Source organism: Macrobrachium rosenbergii, chromosome 36 (assembly GCF_040412425.1).
Source record: "Macrobrachium rosenbergii isolate ZJJX-2024 chromosome 36, ASM4041242v1, whole genome shotgun sequence".
NCBI lineage: Eukaryota > Metazoa > Arthropoda > Malacostraca > Decapoda > Palaemonidae > Macrobrachium > Macrobrachium rosenbergii.
In genome coordinates this window covers 15,402,672-15,417,076 of record NC_089776.1, presented here as the reverse complement: position 1 = coordinate 15,417,076, position 14,405 = coordinate 15,402,672, and the positions used below count along the sequence as shown (strand labels likewise).

At 33.3% G+C, this 14,405-nt stretch overlaps 1 protein-coding gene across 31 annotated transcripts in view; it reads left to right on the top strand.

Annotated features, from left to right (window-relative positions):
- LOC136856665 (rho GTPase-activating protein 45-like) overlaps positions 1 to 14,405 on the top strand; it is a 596,905-nt gene that overhangs the window by 576,584 nt on the left and 5,916 nt on the right. For 3 of the 31 annotated variants that reach the window (XR_010858450.1, XR_010858451.1, XR_010858449.1), the window contains one exon: positions 7,469 to 7,563. The exons of the other annotated variants lie outside the window; for them this stretch is intronic. The gene's annotated coding sequence lies outside the window, so the exon portion shown is untranslated. The remainder of the gene's footprint in view (positions 1 to 7,468; positions 7,564 to 14,405) is intronic. 31 annotated transcript variants of the gene reach the window in all.

Here is a 14,405-nt window from a genome sequence, read left to right as displayed (position 1 = left end):
TGATCGTATAACATATATATATATATATATATATATATATATATATATATATATATATATATATATATATATATATATATAATATATATTATACACATCTATGATATATGTATATATATATATATATATATATATATATATATATATATATATATATATATATATATATATATATATATATATATATATATATATATATATATATATATATATATATATATATATATATATATATATATCGGGAAAATGCTGATTTCTAGCAAGTCGGATACGTAGTATAAACAGAAGGACGAAAAGGTGATGCATATCTCAACTTTATTTCCAGCCAACGTTTCAAAGCATGGTTTCATCATCAGGGCTAAGATACAAAAGTAACAACAATTAAAATTAATAATAAATAAGACTCAGTAAAAATCGTTAATGTTAAAATGTAGATATTAGAACCGAAGCAAAAATTAAAACCAACCTACTATGAGATTCAGAGCCTCTGTCCCGGTGTTTTTCCGGAATAACTTTTTTTCTGTGCATTTGACAAAGATATTACTTAGCCATCGTATACTTTACATCCCTACCTAATTTTCGGCAGCATTCTTTATTACTTATATTAGAAAAAGTATATTCATAAGAGTAAAATAAAGCAGCCGAAGCCAGTGGCGGAACGCTCTAATGTATGGGTTCAAAGTTATACGTGACATAAACATATGACGTCCCGACTCCTCCCACAAGGTGTTGACAACAAACAGCTGTTTCTGAAAGTTCTGAATGAATATTCGTACCTTGTCAAGGCTTTCAAGAAAGGCGGCTATGATAAGTCATTGTCCCCGTGGTTGCAGGACAGCTTTTGTGATTCGACTTGCACAATTGTTTAGAAGTGAGGAGGCCCGTTGCAAACCCTACGTAAGCTTGAACAGGTAAATGAATAATGGGCCCTTTTTTGGGTAAGGAGTACACCCGGACATCCAAGGCTACCAAGTTTTCGTCACTTGTTGACTTCCATAAGGTGCAGAAAGATAATTATATATGCTCTATAAAGCAATAGTTGTTGATTTCTTGGTAAAATACAACTTGCGGAACAACATTGAAACTTGCTTTGCTAAAAAAGAAAAAATGTCATGGGTTATAAGACATCACTGAATGACCTCTATAGGCCCAGTGCTTGGGCTTAGCCCAAAACGCCATAATCCACCCATTGATTATAATGTCAAGTTTCCTCATATGTAATTATGTTAAATAAAGGATCCCTGTAAGGGCATGTCGTTTCGTGTGGTCGCTCCTGTCCTCTTAGTACAACAATGGCTGAATTGTAATATCATAATGAAAGTTGTTTTCATATTCCACAGAATATTACCGGCATGATAGTTCGATTGTTGGTAGGCTTTTAAATACCAAGATTGCTTGCACACTAAAAAGTATAAGTATACTCGGTCCTTCAATTTGCTCAAATCCTATATTCTACTACCAGTACTACAAAGTGTAAACAAGGAGCATTGGTTGTATTAATCATTGTTGCCAGAGGTTGAGACTTTTTCACGAACAGCCAATTACCCATCGAGAAGGAGGCAAATTAATGACGTCATAAGTTACGTCATTATATCTTCGAAAGACATTCCTCTGAGTTTGCTGACGATGTCTACAAGAAGTCGGTGTTACTCTTATAATTACCAGAATTATGCAACTTCGTAATACAGAATACAGTCAAAATTTAGGTAGGGATGTAAGACACCCTGTGACAAAGTGTCATCTTTGTCAGGTACGTTGATGAAATTTTATTACGGAAAAACACCGGGACACCAGTTGTGAATCTCATAGTAACGCCTCAAAATAAGGCCCTGTCCACACTAGCGGGCATGCCCGTCGGGCACTTCCAGCTGTTTATATTTTCTCTCGCTTCTGAAGCAGTGTTACCAGACAATCGCATCGTTCTGGCTCCATACTCGGTCGGTCAGTATAGTGGAACGGTTTTGGGAACAGTGTTTGCCCGTCGGGCAGTGCCCGCTAGTGTGGACAGGGCCTAAGAAAACTGAGTGACTAAGAAGGGCACCAAAAGGACGAAGAAAAATCTTAAGCTATAAACAGAGGGGCAGAAGACTGGCTATTCAAAGATGGAACCAGTTGTTTAACGACTCGAAGATGTGGAGAGAGGTTTCATCAGCAGCGTGCTCTAAGATTTCAAAATCGTCATAGGAAATAAAATATTGACACTTTAGAATGTTCCCTATGTTATAAAACTCCTCCTTACTCAAAGTACACCCTGTTCTATGGCTGACGCCACGATGAGAGTCGATTCGCACTTTCAGCATTCTTTTGGTGGGTTTGATGTAAGTCCCGAGATTACATCTCGAGCAAGTATACGAGTACTTACCAACCACCAAAGAACACGCAAGGTTGGTTACAGTCTTTAAATCTAAAATGAGATCCAAATGTTCTTGGATTCCTTAGAACAAATTTGGGATTGAGGGGTTAAAATTTTTTATAGTTCATGTTCTTACAATTTTAAGCTTATTAGTATTATTACATTATTGCACAGAGCCTTTTGTCTCTCTTCAGACTGGCTCTATTTTCATAATGAGGTTGAGTTCCTTAGAAAATGCTTTCAGAATGACTGCTACCCCAAACTTTTATTTGAGAAATATAAAAAAAATTCTTGAATAATAAATTTCAGCCAGAAATTCCTGCCCCTACAGTACCTAAACTTGATTTTTGTTTCTTTGCCTTTTACGAATGATGAAATTTTTTTAACCACGTTAAGGCAGATTTTAAAGAAATTCCTTTTTTTAATCTAAGGGATCCAAGAACATTTGTTATTTAGACACTGTACCCAATTTTCTGGTGGTTTATAAGTATAACTTTTACTAATCCTTAATCCCCATAAGATGAACGATCTATAATATAAATCCAAGAACATTTATATATATATATCTATATTATATATTTAATACTGTGTATATATATATATATATATATATATATTAACTTTATCACATACACAATTGTTTTGCATTAGTAGTTTATTCAAACTGGATGGTATCTAATAGTTTTTATTCCCGAGATGTAATCTTGGGACTTACAATGAGCGGATCTGTATTTATATCTGTGTGCTGGTACTTTTAATCCTATAATCGAGATGACCTCCACCCTCTCTTGACCTTGGTCTTTCTCTGATCCCTGGTTCCAGATGTCCGTTTTCCGTGCGTTCTCTTGCGTTTTTCTTCGTTTCCTTGCTACTGTGGAGTATATGATTTTTCTAGATATATGTAACAAAGCCGTTTATATGCCATCGCAGAGATATAACTGCCCAACAATATATACCGAAATATTGAAGACAGCATATCTAGAAAAATCATATATAGAAAAAACGCAATATAGGGATAGAGATAGGTATATATAGGCGATTATATTAAAAGTACACACGTTTGCTCACTTGATAATGTACACAAGAAATGTCATTTGCCATTAGTTCAGTTTAGTTCTTTAGTAAATATATATATATATATATATATATATATATATATATATAAGATATATGAATATATATATATAATGTCAACAATATATATATATATATACATATATACATACATATGTCATTTGCCTCTTAGTTCAAGAACAGAGATGTCTGAATATGCAATAATATTCAACAATTGTATCAGAGATACTTTCTTCTTCAGTTTGTAGCCCTTGGTATTATATTTTCCCTTTTGCCTTGAATTTTTTTTTCATAGTAATTGATATAAATTATCTATCTAATTATGATGTGTTAGATTATTTACTTTACTTCTTTATTTAAATCCTAACCTTGATTGCTAAAATGGACTGTATTTGTAATTGGTAACTTATAAAATTCAGTGTGGTCATAAATCTTTTATTTTCGAGCTGACTACGCCATCGAGTTTTTTTTAATGATCATACAAAACAAAATGAATATGCACCATACATGAAAACCAATTGCATTATAATTATTCAACGTCAAATTTAAAACAGCTCCAATTTTCTTTCGGCCCTTGCTGTATCGCACTTTTTGTTTTAAATCTTCATTTCAAATGAAATGCTAATTTGCAATAAATTTTCCACACCTCTCTCTCTCGCTCTGTCCGCTGGCATTTGTTCACACAAACACATATACATATATATATATATATATATATATATATATATATATATATATATATATATATATATATATATATATATATATATATATATATATATATATATATATATATATATATATATATATATATATATATATATATATATATATATATATATATATATATTATATATATATAAATATATATATATATATATATATATATATATATATATATATATATATATATATAATATATATCAAGATATTGTGTGTATATATGTATATTTATTTATGAGTGCATCTATATGGGATATATAATATATATATTTAAGATATATATTGTATAATACAGTATATATATATATATATATATATATATATATATATATATATATATATATATATAAATATTATATATATATATGTGTATATATAATTTGTGTGCGTGTGTGTGTGTGCATCTATAAGGAGGATAGTGCTCGCTTTTAAGAGCCCATTAAGTGAACTAGTTTCCTTGCAGTTAGGCTATTGTGGTAGTCGAAACTAAGGGGTTTACTTAAAAACATTTGTTGAAAACTTTGTTTATCCCTTCCGTTTTCACCCCTCAATTGAGAAGGTATATGGTGAATTGCATACCACATATATGTATATTACGCCACACACCTTTTCCACTTAGTAAGGGTGGCCCCAGGTGTTTCTTTTTCAGCTCTTAGCAATGCTTTTGAGTTGAGGTTGACAGCGTGACTATGAACATGCCACAGTCAACCAACTAACAGGTGCATTGTTTCACAGGACTAAGGCGAGTGAAGTAAATGCTCGTAACTACTAGACCACGGTGTAGGTATAATTGTATTTAAATTCTATTACTTTGCGTTGCGTAACTATTTAACAAAGCAGAACTAGTTCAAGCATAAAAGTTCCTAATTTTTTTCTTCTCCCGTTATTTCGCTTTTTATTTATTTATTTTGCCCTGATGGGGCCGTGAAGTATGAATTCCTAGTGCTTTCCCGTCTCGTCGAAATGTAGGAGACTTCTTTTCCTTAATACTTCATCGTTTCTATGTAGGTCACGTTCAAGCTCTCTCCCCCGACGTTCGAGAGCTCTGGTGCTGACGAAAAATACCAGTTGTGACTGCAGGCAATGAGATGCTGACTAACTCTTTATTTATACAGTTTTTTGATATTTATCTGATATATTGTTAAGCAAGGTTATCAGAGAGGGATTGTATATTTTTTCCGTTTTATTATTTACCCTTGCCAGAGAAGATTATGGACTCATCTTTGTTCGTTTTCCTTGTTTCCCTGATGTGAAGGTCTGTCGTGACAACGGTTAATGAAGTCCAACCAGCAACAAACAAAGGAAAATAAAATATTGAATTATTTCCTTATGATCATCAGGGACAAAAGGCGAAAAAGGCAGAGAGAGAGAAAGAGAGAGAGAGAGAATCACGTTGAAATTATTTACCCTTATTTTCGCATAAGGGTTTTTTTTTTTTCTGTGGAAGCTTCTTAGCAAGTTAACGGGCATTTCGGCCGAAACATAAATTAATACGCCGTACGAACCATAGTAATTAGAGATGACCAGAGAGGAACAAGACAGCACTCCTTGACACGTCTCATACCAAAACGAAAGCCCACAAGCAGCTCATCTAGCCCTGTACTCAGACTTCGCCTTTAATCTCTGCATTGCTTGCATTTTTGTGCTTCGTGAGGATTAAGGCCTTTTTGTTTCAAGAATTTTTCCTTTATCCAAAGGATTATTATCCGCCATTCTTTACATCTAACCTGATCGCCTCAAGGAACACAGTTTGAACTTTTCATTTCTACCAAAAGGTTATACATCGGCATTTCTAAATCTTTAGACCTTTTATACTTCATAAATACTGTGCAAACTATTTTCCTCAGTTACATATCCTGAATTTTTGTTTATCCCACCGTCGCCCGTCACACTTGCTCTTAAACCAACGTAGTCTCATCTGCTATCCATTGCTCTCCTCCAGGCTTCCATTCATTCATAACCTCATTCATTACCATTCCCCTTCAACTTTCTTTGCAATTACAACTCTTCCACCAGTGCTTCCTGGAAGTTAATACTGTATCCTTTCCTGTAATTGAAATGTTTGCTGTACTATATATATATATATATATATATATATATATATATATATATATATATATATATATATATATATATATAAATATATATATATTACCATTCAACAGGATGCTTATGTATAAATGTATGTGTATATACATTATATATGCAGTATGTATATGTATATATGTGTATATGTAAATGTGTGTGTATATATATATATATATATATATATATATATGTCTCCAGTAAATATATATATATATATATATATATTATATTTAGGTGAAACAGTGAGTACTTGCATTTCAGTAAACAGGCATAATGAGATGTAACGTAGCATTTCTAAGCTTCTTTTGCTGACTGAGGGTATTAACCGCGGAATTAGATGGTAATTTCTTCAGGTTATGAAGTTGTATCCATGATATTTTTTATATTTTTTCTTAACACTTTATTTAAAGTGTGCGCATGACTTGACACGTAATGAGGCCATTTTTATTTTATTTATTTATTTTTTTTTACTGTCTAACTTTCTTTCTGCCGAAAATAGACATCATCGGATTTTCTGTCCTGTCGGCTTCTATAAAAGAGTAAATTCAAGAACCTGAATATTCGAAGAGAGTGCCTGATTTACAAAATAAAATCCCTGTCTATTAGGTTTTTGCATGCTCTGTTTTAAGAATTTATTTGTGGATTATTGCCATCTGAATTGCTCTGTTAAGAGAAAAGCTCTAGCAGTCATTCCCCCTTGCAGAGATTCTTAGCAGTGTGTACACTAGGTAAATCTAGTCGGAATTAGGGTTACAACTGTTCTGGCAACGTAATAGTTGTTTTCTTATAATCATGAGTGCTTATTTCGGACTCTTGTGTTTTGGGTGGTTTCCGGAAGTCTTAACGGTATTGCTAAAAAAAAAAAAAAAAAAAAAGCAGCTCGCTGTGAGCATTGTTTCCTGAGGAATTAGAAGACAAATTGACGAAAACGGTACTTTTTTTTTTTTTTATTCCTCGTATGCCATCTCTATTCTTACTGGCGACAGTTCATCCCTTGACGAGCAAGAAATTCAGAGAGATTATCTGATTTTCCTATGCCATGCTAGCTCTCGTTACAAGTATAACCGGTGAACACATGCATGTGGTTTCTGTTTGAAAAATATTGATCTTATTAGCTGCCTGCTTATGAAGTAGCTTGTATTAAGTGACAGGGTAACTTAAAATCAAATAATTAAATTTTCCTATATTACTTATTTCGTTTTCCTAACTGTTATCTTCTACTGTTTTCAGCTCTCTTTGTACGCTCTACAAGTGAAGAGTCGAGCGCATAGTTCTTAAAAAAATATTTAAATATTCCAGAACTAAATGCAAAGTGGCAACTTTGTGTAAGTCACCTCATGACTAGATTACTCTTTTTATTTCTTTTAGGGTGATATGGTCCAGCAGGTTTGTCTCCATATTCAGGAGTATTTCAAGTTGATTTGCCAAGTCTTCTGTCAAACGTTAAATAAATTAACGATTATTCGGGTGCATGTTTTCGTTTTAATAACAAAGATTGATCTGTATTTTGGAATTTCTCTTTAAATGTTCAATTAATTGACAATTTTGTAATCTCTGATTCATGTGGCTAAATACCATGTTTGGTTGAACCTAAGGCTTAGCACATCTTAGGTACACATTGATTGATTGATTTTGAAATTTAGGTCTTGAAGACCAAGCGCCGGAACCCATCAGGATTATTCAGCGCCGTAATGAAGGTGAAATATTTAAATTAATGATAAAAAAATTATTCATTTCATAATTATATTTAAAAAAGTTAAAATATTTCAAGTAAAATGTATAAAGTTTTTCTGGCAGTCAATTTTAGCATTACAGTACATTTGATTTTACAATTGAATACTCATGAAATCTTGTAGTATTAAATGGTCAACAAACAGTTGGAAAACTAATTTCGCTGTAATGTATATATGGAAGCGTCTTTTTAATCTAAAACTCGCTTAACACATCGGCCGACCATGCTACGATTTTTACAGAAAGATTCGGTCCATTACATATTGAGGCCTTGTTTATAACGACCAGGAGATGTTCCATACTAAACAGAGTTTATTTCCATATCTGGTAAGGGCTGGTCAAGAAAACAACTGCCTGTGTACGGCATGGCAAAATTAAACCAACAACAATCGAAAATATCGAAAACGACTCAAGGTAGAATTAGTAGATTTCAAGATTCTGTAACTTTTTTTGTGTAAGATAAAAGTAGATTTGTTACAGAAAAGTGACTCCGCAACTCGGAAGGCAGTCATGATAATGTACTAGTACCATTTATTTCACTCAGATCTATTTTTCTTTCAGTTCAACATAATACGTTCGTTCTAGGAATTATTAACGAATGTGGAAAAACAATGTATTTGATGTTAGGATTTAGAATATATAAAACGCTCCATTTGGAAATTTAGCCACAATGAAAGATCTCCATATTCTCAGTCACTTTAAGCAATGGGCCATATCACCTTTCAGCGTTTATTATGTTCTGGCTGTTTTAATGGCTTTTTAGATTTAATGATACATTTTCCTTAGCGTTTCTTTCCTGTTTTCCAATCTGTAGACCAGGAATTGATTTATAAGTGTTATTTTTCAACTATTTTAACCAGTGGTTTTTGTGTGTATTAGATGCATAAATTTTACTGTGTGTAACTGTGCTTACGTATGTGTGCGAAATTTACAGCATGATCACGGCTAGCGTCATCTTCAAAGCTTAGTTTTTCTGTCTTTAACTTTAACAAACATTGTCGTTTTCATAACAATATTTGCCTATATAGTCCTTGGTGTACTTGCTCGACTCCGTAGCCATCTTCCAAAAATGTGGCTGCGCGATGTGTAATGGATATCATTACAAACATTAGGATTTATTTCATAATAAAGAGAATGAAGATGCGGTTAAGTCAGGCAGTGATTGCCAGAGAGAGGAAATGAGAGTTTATTGTTTTCGATGTTCTTAGCACGGCGACGTTCAAAACTCAAGTAATTAATGACTTTACAAACTATAATATCTGCATTCAATGTAGTAGGTGTCCAACAAAAGGCCTAAAACACAGTTGTAATGCTATTGCTAAAATCAACAGATTAATGGATCAGTGGACAATGCATAATAGTTAGCATCTCGGCAGAGGTATGCGAAAGTCTCATGTCGTTTGTCTTATTATTCATGAGTTTCTTGGAGGATAAACGAATAACGTGCGGACATTCGCTTGAAAGAAACCAAAGAGAACATTAGCTCGGATGATAATTACAACATGAAACAAATGACATGACAAATAGTGAAACAAACACATCTAGATAATACAGAAAATGTAGGCATAACTTGGACGTTGTAAAGGTAGCTTTATAGCACCCTGAGAAGTATCCCCATGTAACAACAAATAAATGTTATTCACTTAATGAAGATTCAGTTTATCTTTGTGAAAATAAAAGTAAACAAAGAATCTTCACTAAACAGTACTGTATTATATTTTATTATATGGAAACTACTTATTTCATTAATTAATGAAAACATTGACATAGGCTTCATCTTGCTCAACAAAATTATATTATATATATATATATATATATATATATATATATATATATATATATATATAATAAACAGAAATTGCACGTGCACCATATGCTTTATGGCCATTGATATAAAGTAAAGTTAATACTACTGCATCTTATAGAATAAAGAGAGATAGAAATAAAGAAAAAGAGGAGTATTAAATTAAAGATAAGAGGTAAAGATTTCATTATTGCCATAAAGTGCTCAGGACCCAGATGACGACTAGACGGAATAATCGAGGATTCCTCCATAAATTTCGAGCGAGTTCTACGATCCTCTGATTTGGTATTGGATTTTCGGTTGCCATGCGCTTTCTAATAGTTTCATTACTAATTTTTTGGTATATTTTCATTATTTTCCGGTTGCCATCACTACCTTCGTCTTTCTTTTATTAGAGAATTTGTATTTCTATATTCATATACATTAACGGGTATTTTTATCGCAAATTTCAGTAAATCGAGCACATGAAAACAGTAATTAAAAAAAATTAACAGAAGACCGTTAGGAAGAAAACTAGCATGAAATTATCCTTAATATGATTCCTAATGCTGACCTTTATACCTTAAATACTGGTTTGAGGCTATGTCGTACATAATAACAGTGTGCGCATGGAGTGAGTTGGATGCTTTGAAACATAACCGAAGTACATTTCTTCAAAGGTTTTTCGCCCCATTGCTCCAGGGTTAGTTAAGATTTCCAAAATCCTCCCGGAACGTTGACAGAGAACTTTCTGAGTATAGATTTATGAATGAATATACCATGCACGCATATACATACGACACACATATATGTATATAAATATAAGGATGACATGCCCGTTTTTTATGTGCTTGTGTGTGCACGTTTTTCTTTTGACCTTGCTTTCAAGTTTTTAAAATTTCCTGGTGATATGTCCTTTTGATTTTTACTTTTTAGTTTTAGTGACATAGTATTTCTTAACTACTCTACTGCTAGCACTGATATTAATTTTCTTTACTCTGTAAAGAAAATTGTAAATACACTTTTCTACATATTTATAACTTGTTAAGTTTCTTTATGTTATTACTTTGCCGTTTTAAGGAAATATTGTTTTTTATCAAAATTAATTTTCTTGTGTCTGTCTCCGTTATTAATCTTTATAATGTTCTGTTATAACTTTCAAACTGATAAACGTTTGTATCATGTAATAAACACGTATTGACATTATTGGTACTGCTAATAAGGTTTCTGCTGATTATTGTACAATATGTTGTTCAACACTGACTTTTAACCCTGTAGGAGAGGGTAGTGCCGCCAGTACACCTCACACGCGGCGCACTGTAGGCTTTACTTAAGGCTCTTTGCAGCGTCCCTTCGGCCCTAGCTGCAACCCCTTTCATTCCTTCTACAGTACCTACATTTATATCCTTTCTTCAGTCTTGCTTTGCACCCTCTTCTAACAATTGTTTAATAGTGCAACTGCGAGGTTTTCCTCCTGTTACACCTTTGTAACATTTTACTCTCAATTTTCCTTTTCAGCGCTGAATGGCCTCATAGTTCCCAGCGCTTGGCCTTCGGCCTAAATTGTATATCCTGTAATACTGACTTTAATCACTCTTAGTATAAGAGAGAGAGAGGGAGAGAGAAAGGAACATTGTCATTAATTTATCTTTCTTTTGCCCATATTCATCTTCATCTTTAAAACGTTGTATTGATGTGGTTATACTGTTGTCTTTTCTTATGCGAGTTTTCCTTTACGTTACAAAAAGCGTCTGGTTTCAGTTATATTTTGAAATTTTTAGTTTTGCCTGTTTCTTTACGGTACAGACGTAAATGCATCGGTTTAATGGTTCTGTTTTTTCCATTGGGAGACAGTTTTGCTTTGGGGGATGTATTAAATCTCAGTTTAGTAAGTTTCTTCCGTAATTTGGATATGACTGATATTACCTTCTTTCATAACATTACATATATGTATTATATATATAGTGTTTTATAATATATATATATGTATATATACAATATAATATATATATATATATATATATATATATATATATATATATATATATGTGTGTGGACTGTATATATATGGGTGGACTTTTAGGGGTTGAGGCTGAAAATATTTTCTCTAGTTAGATTTTTATATACAAACTTGATTTATACATCGGTATATGCTTATACATTTATTTATGAATGTATATTACTTATACATTAAACACCTTGATTTCGAAAAATCCAGGCCTTTTGCGTGAGGCAGCGAGGTTCTTAGATTGCAAGTACCGGCCATTTTCCATCATTCCAGCTCTCTGAAAGGTTCATGAAAAAGTGTTTTAAAACATGACATGCAGTTTTCATGTAGGGTAACTGTTAAGGTTTGTAGAGCTAACTAGCTGCATAGGATATCAAGACTATCATCACAATGGATACAAATCCAGAATTATTCACAGTTATTTAGCACAATTACCTTGTTTACCCATGACCCCACTTACTTACCCATCGAACCTTGTGTTGAAGCAGTATATATACTTTGTTCCTTTGGCCTGTTTCAGTGTCCGTCAGAAGAAAACTGCTCCTGTGTGTTTTATCGTAGCATTGAAAATGTCAGATCTAACTTTAAACATTCTACCTATGATAGCGAGTAGATGATTCAGCTCTTGTCGAAATAAACTGCAATTGCTTGATGAGACACAATTCCAGCAAAATCAGGTCTATTTTATATCAGTTCCCATGCTATACTCTGTCTCCTCGATACACTGCAAAGAAGACACTTTATTACCTTTGCAAAAGAGATTCTGTTTTTTTGGGGGAAGGGGTTGTTTGCTTGTTTATTTGTGTTATTGAGTGAAAGAATCTTGAAATTCTGACTATAAAGCTAAGCACTGGGCACTTTCAGAAGTTCAGCATTGACAGTGAAAACGGGGAGTTGGACAATAAGATAAAGAGAACCACAAATTAAATGAAATGAAATACAAGGATCGAAAGGTAAAACTGGCAGAAAATCCTACTGTTGCACTAAGAGGTTGGAGAGCAGGATAAAATGGAAATGGATGTAAAGGGCTAAAAAGTGAGAACCTCTAGGGACCGAAGGGACGTTGCAAACTCCCGTTTGTAATGCCGATAGTGCACTACATGAGGTGCACATACGGCAATGGATTTCGTTATTGACAACTAATGATTAGATTTTGGAGAGGTCCTAACTGGATAAGGGACCTTATGAGCGTACAGTGGATTGCTAAACCTTGGTGGAGATTTACAGACTCAGAATGGTGTTATTTGTCTATTTGTTAGCAGTACAGAAAATGTTGTGAGAATTTTTACAAACATGTTACCAGAAGCTGACATTCAACAAGAATTAGATTTTGGGAGAGATATAAATGTAGCTTTTAAGGAGAAGAGGCCTTCTTTTGGGAGGGAGGGAGGCATGGAATCGTTTAGCCGTCTAGGATTGAGAAACTGAAGTCTTACTACCGTTACCATATAACCTCCATCAAGGAGGTTAGATTTTTACTTTGGTTTCTTGTTTGGTCTGTATGTTAGCAGGATTACACAATTTACAGTAGGATTTTTATGAATATTTGACCATGGATGGATCTTAATTTTAATTTTTGAGAGATAGGGAACCGTAACTTGGTAAGAACGGACCATAGAGGAAGGCTCGTAGTCTCTGAACACTTGTTTTGAATTTTTAGGATACTTGTCGTGACTTTCGACCTTGAAAGAACATACCTACTGGTAACATAAAATTCTGTATAGTTAGTAAGGTATGGTGGAGTTTATACCAAACGTTTATCTATCTGGGTTGGTCAGCAGTATCTCAGTATATTTGATTACTAGGCATATTTTTAGAGGTGGTGGTTTCCAATTTTTAAACAATAGTAAATATTTTTAGACAGCTCTTAGAATATTACCTGCTTGGCCTTTTCTGTACAACGCATTATTCCAGTAAGAAACAGACATCGCCCATGCTTATTCTCCTGGAACCGAAGCGTGCTAATCGTTTTGCATTGTCTACATTCATATTCTGTAACAGTATCTTGATTCCACACTGTTCTTTACTAGGTATTCTTCATTTTCTTAACTGTAAAAAAACTGTAACAGTCTCTCTTGTGAAGAGAGGGTTCAGAATAAAGTGAACTAGCATATTTTAAAATGTACAGGAGAAAAAATTTTTTGGAGACAACTGATAAATGTAAGAAAAAGTCAACCTAAGACTGTTTAGTCTTCAAAGCTCAGTGAAGTTGCTCAGTGTTACTCTTCTCATAAAATTGCAGGGAATATAATCTTAATTCTACTGCTAACGAGCTATACTATTGAGAATTTCATTTCTTACTCTGCAACGTAGTTGTCTTAGATTATGTGATGTTGAATTGGCATGTGTTCCCTTATTCCAGAGTACCTCCATTTCACTGAGGGTGCATTATTAAAGTTTATATTAGAATACACAGCAGAATAACATACCCGAGGCTAGCTGGAATACGTCACATGCTCTGTTATCTATTACGTGTTCGGTGGGTGCGACAATTTTATTGGGTAGAAAGGTTAATTAAACGAATTTTACAATTGCTGGGTCTGTGTTGAATTAAAAGTCAGTGGATGGTAGATGACTTGGAGGCTGAGCACTGATAAGTTTCGTTATTTTCACTAAAGAGAATGTGTAACACTGCTGAATATATT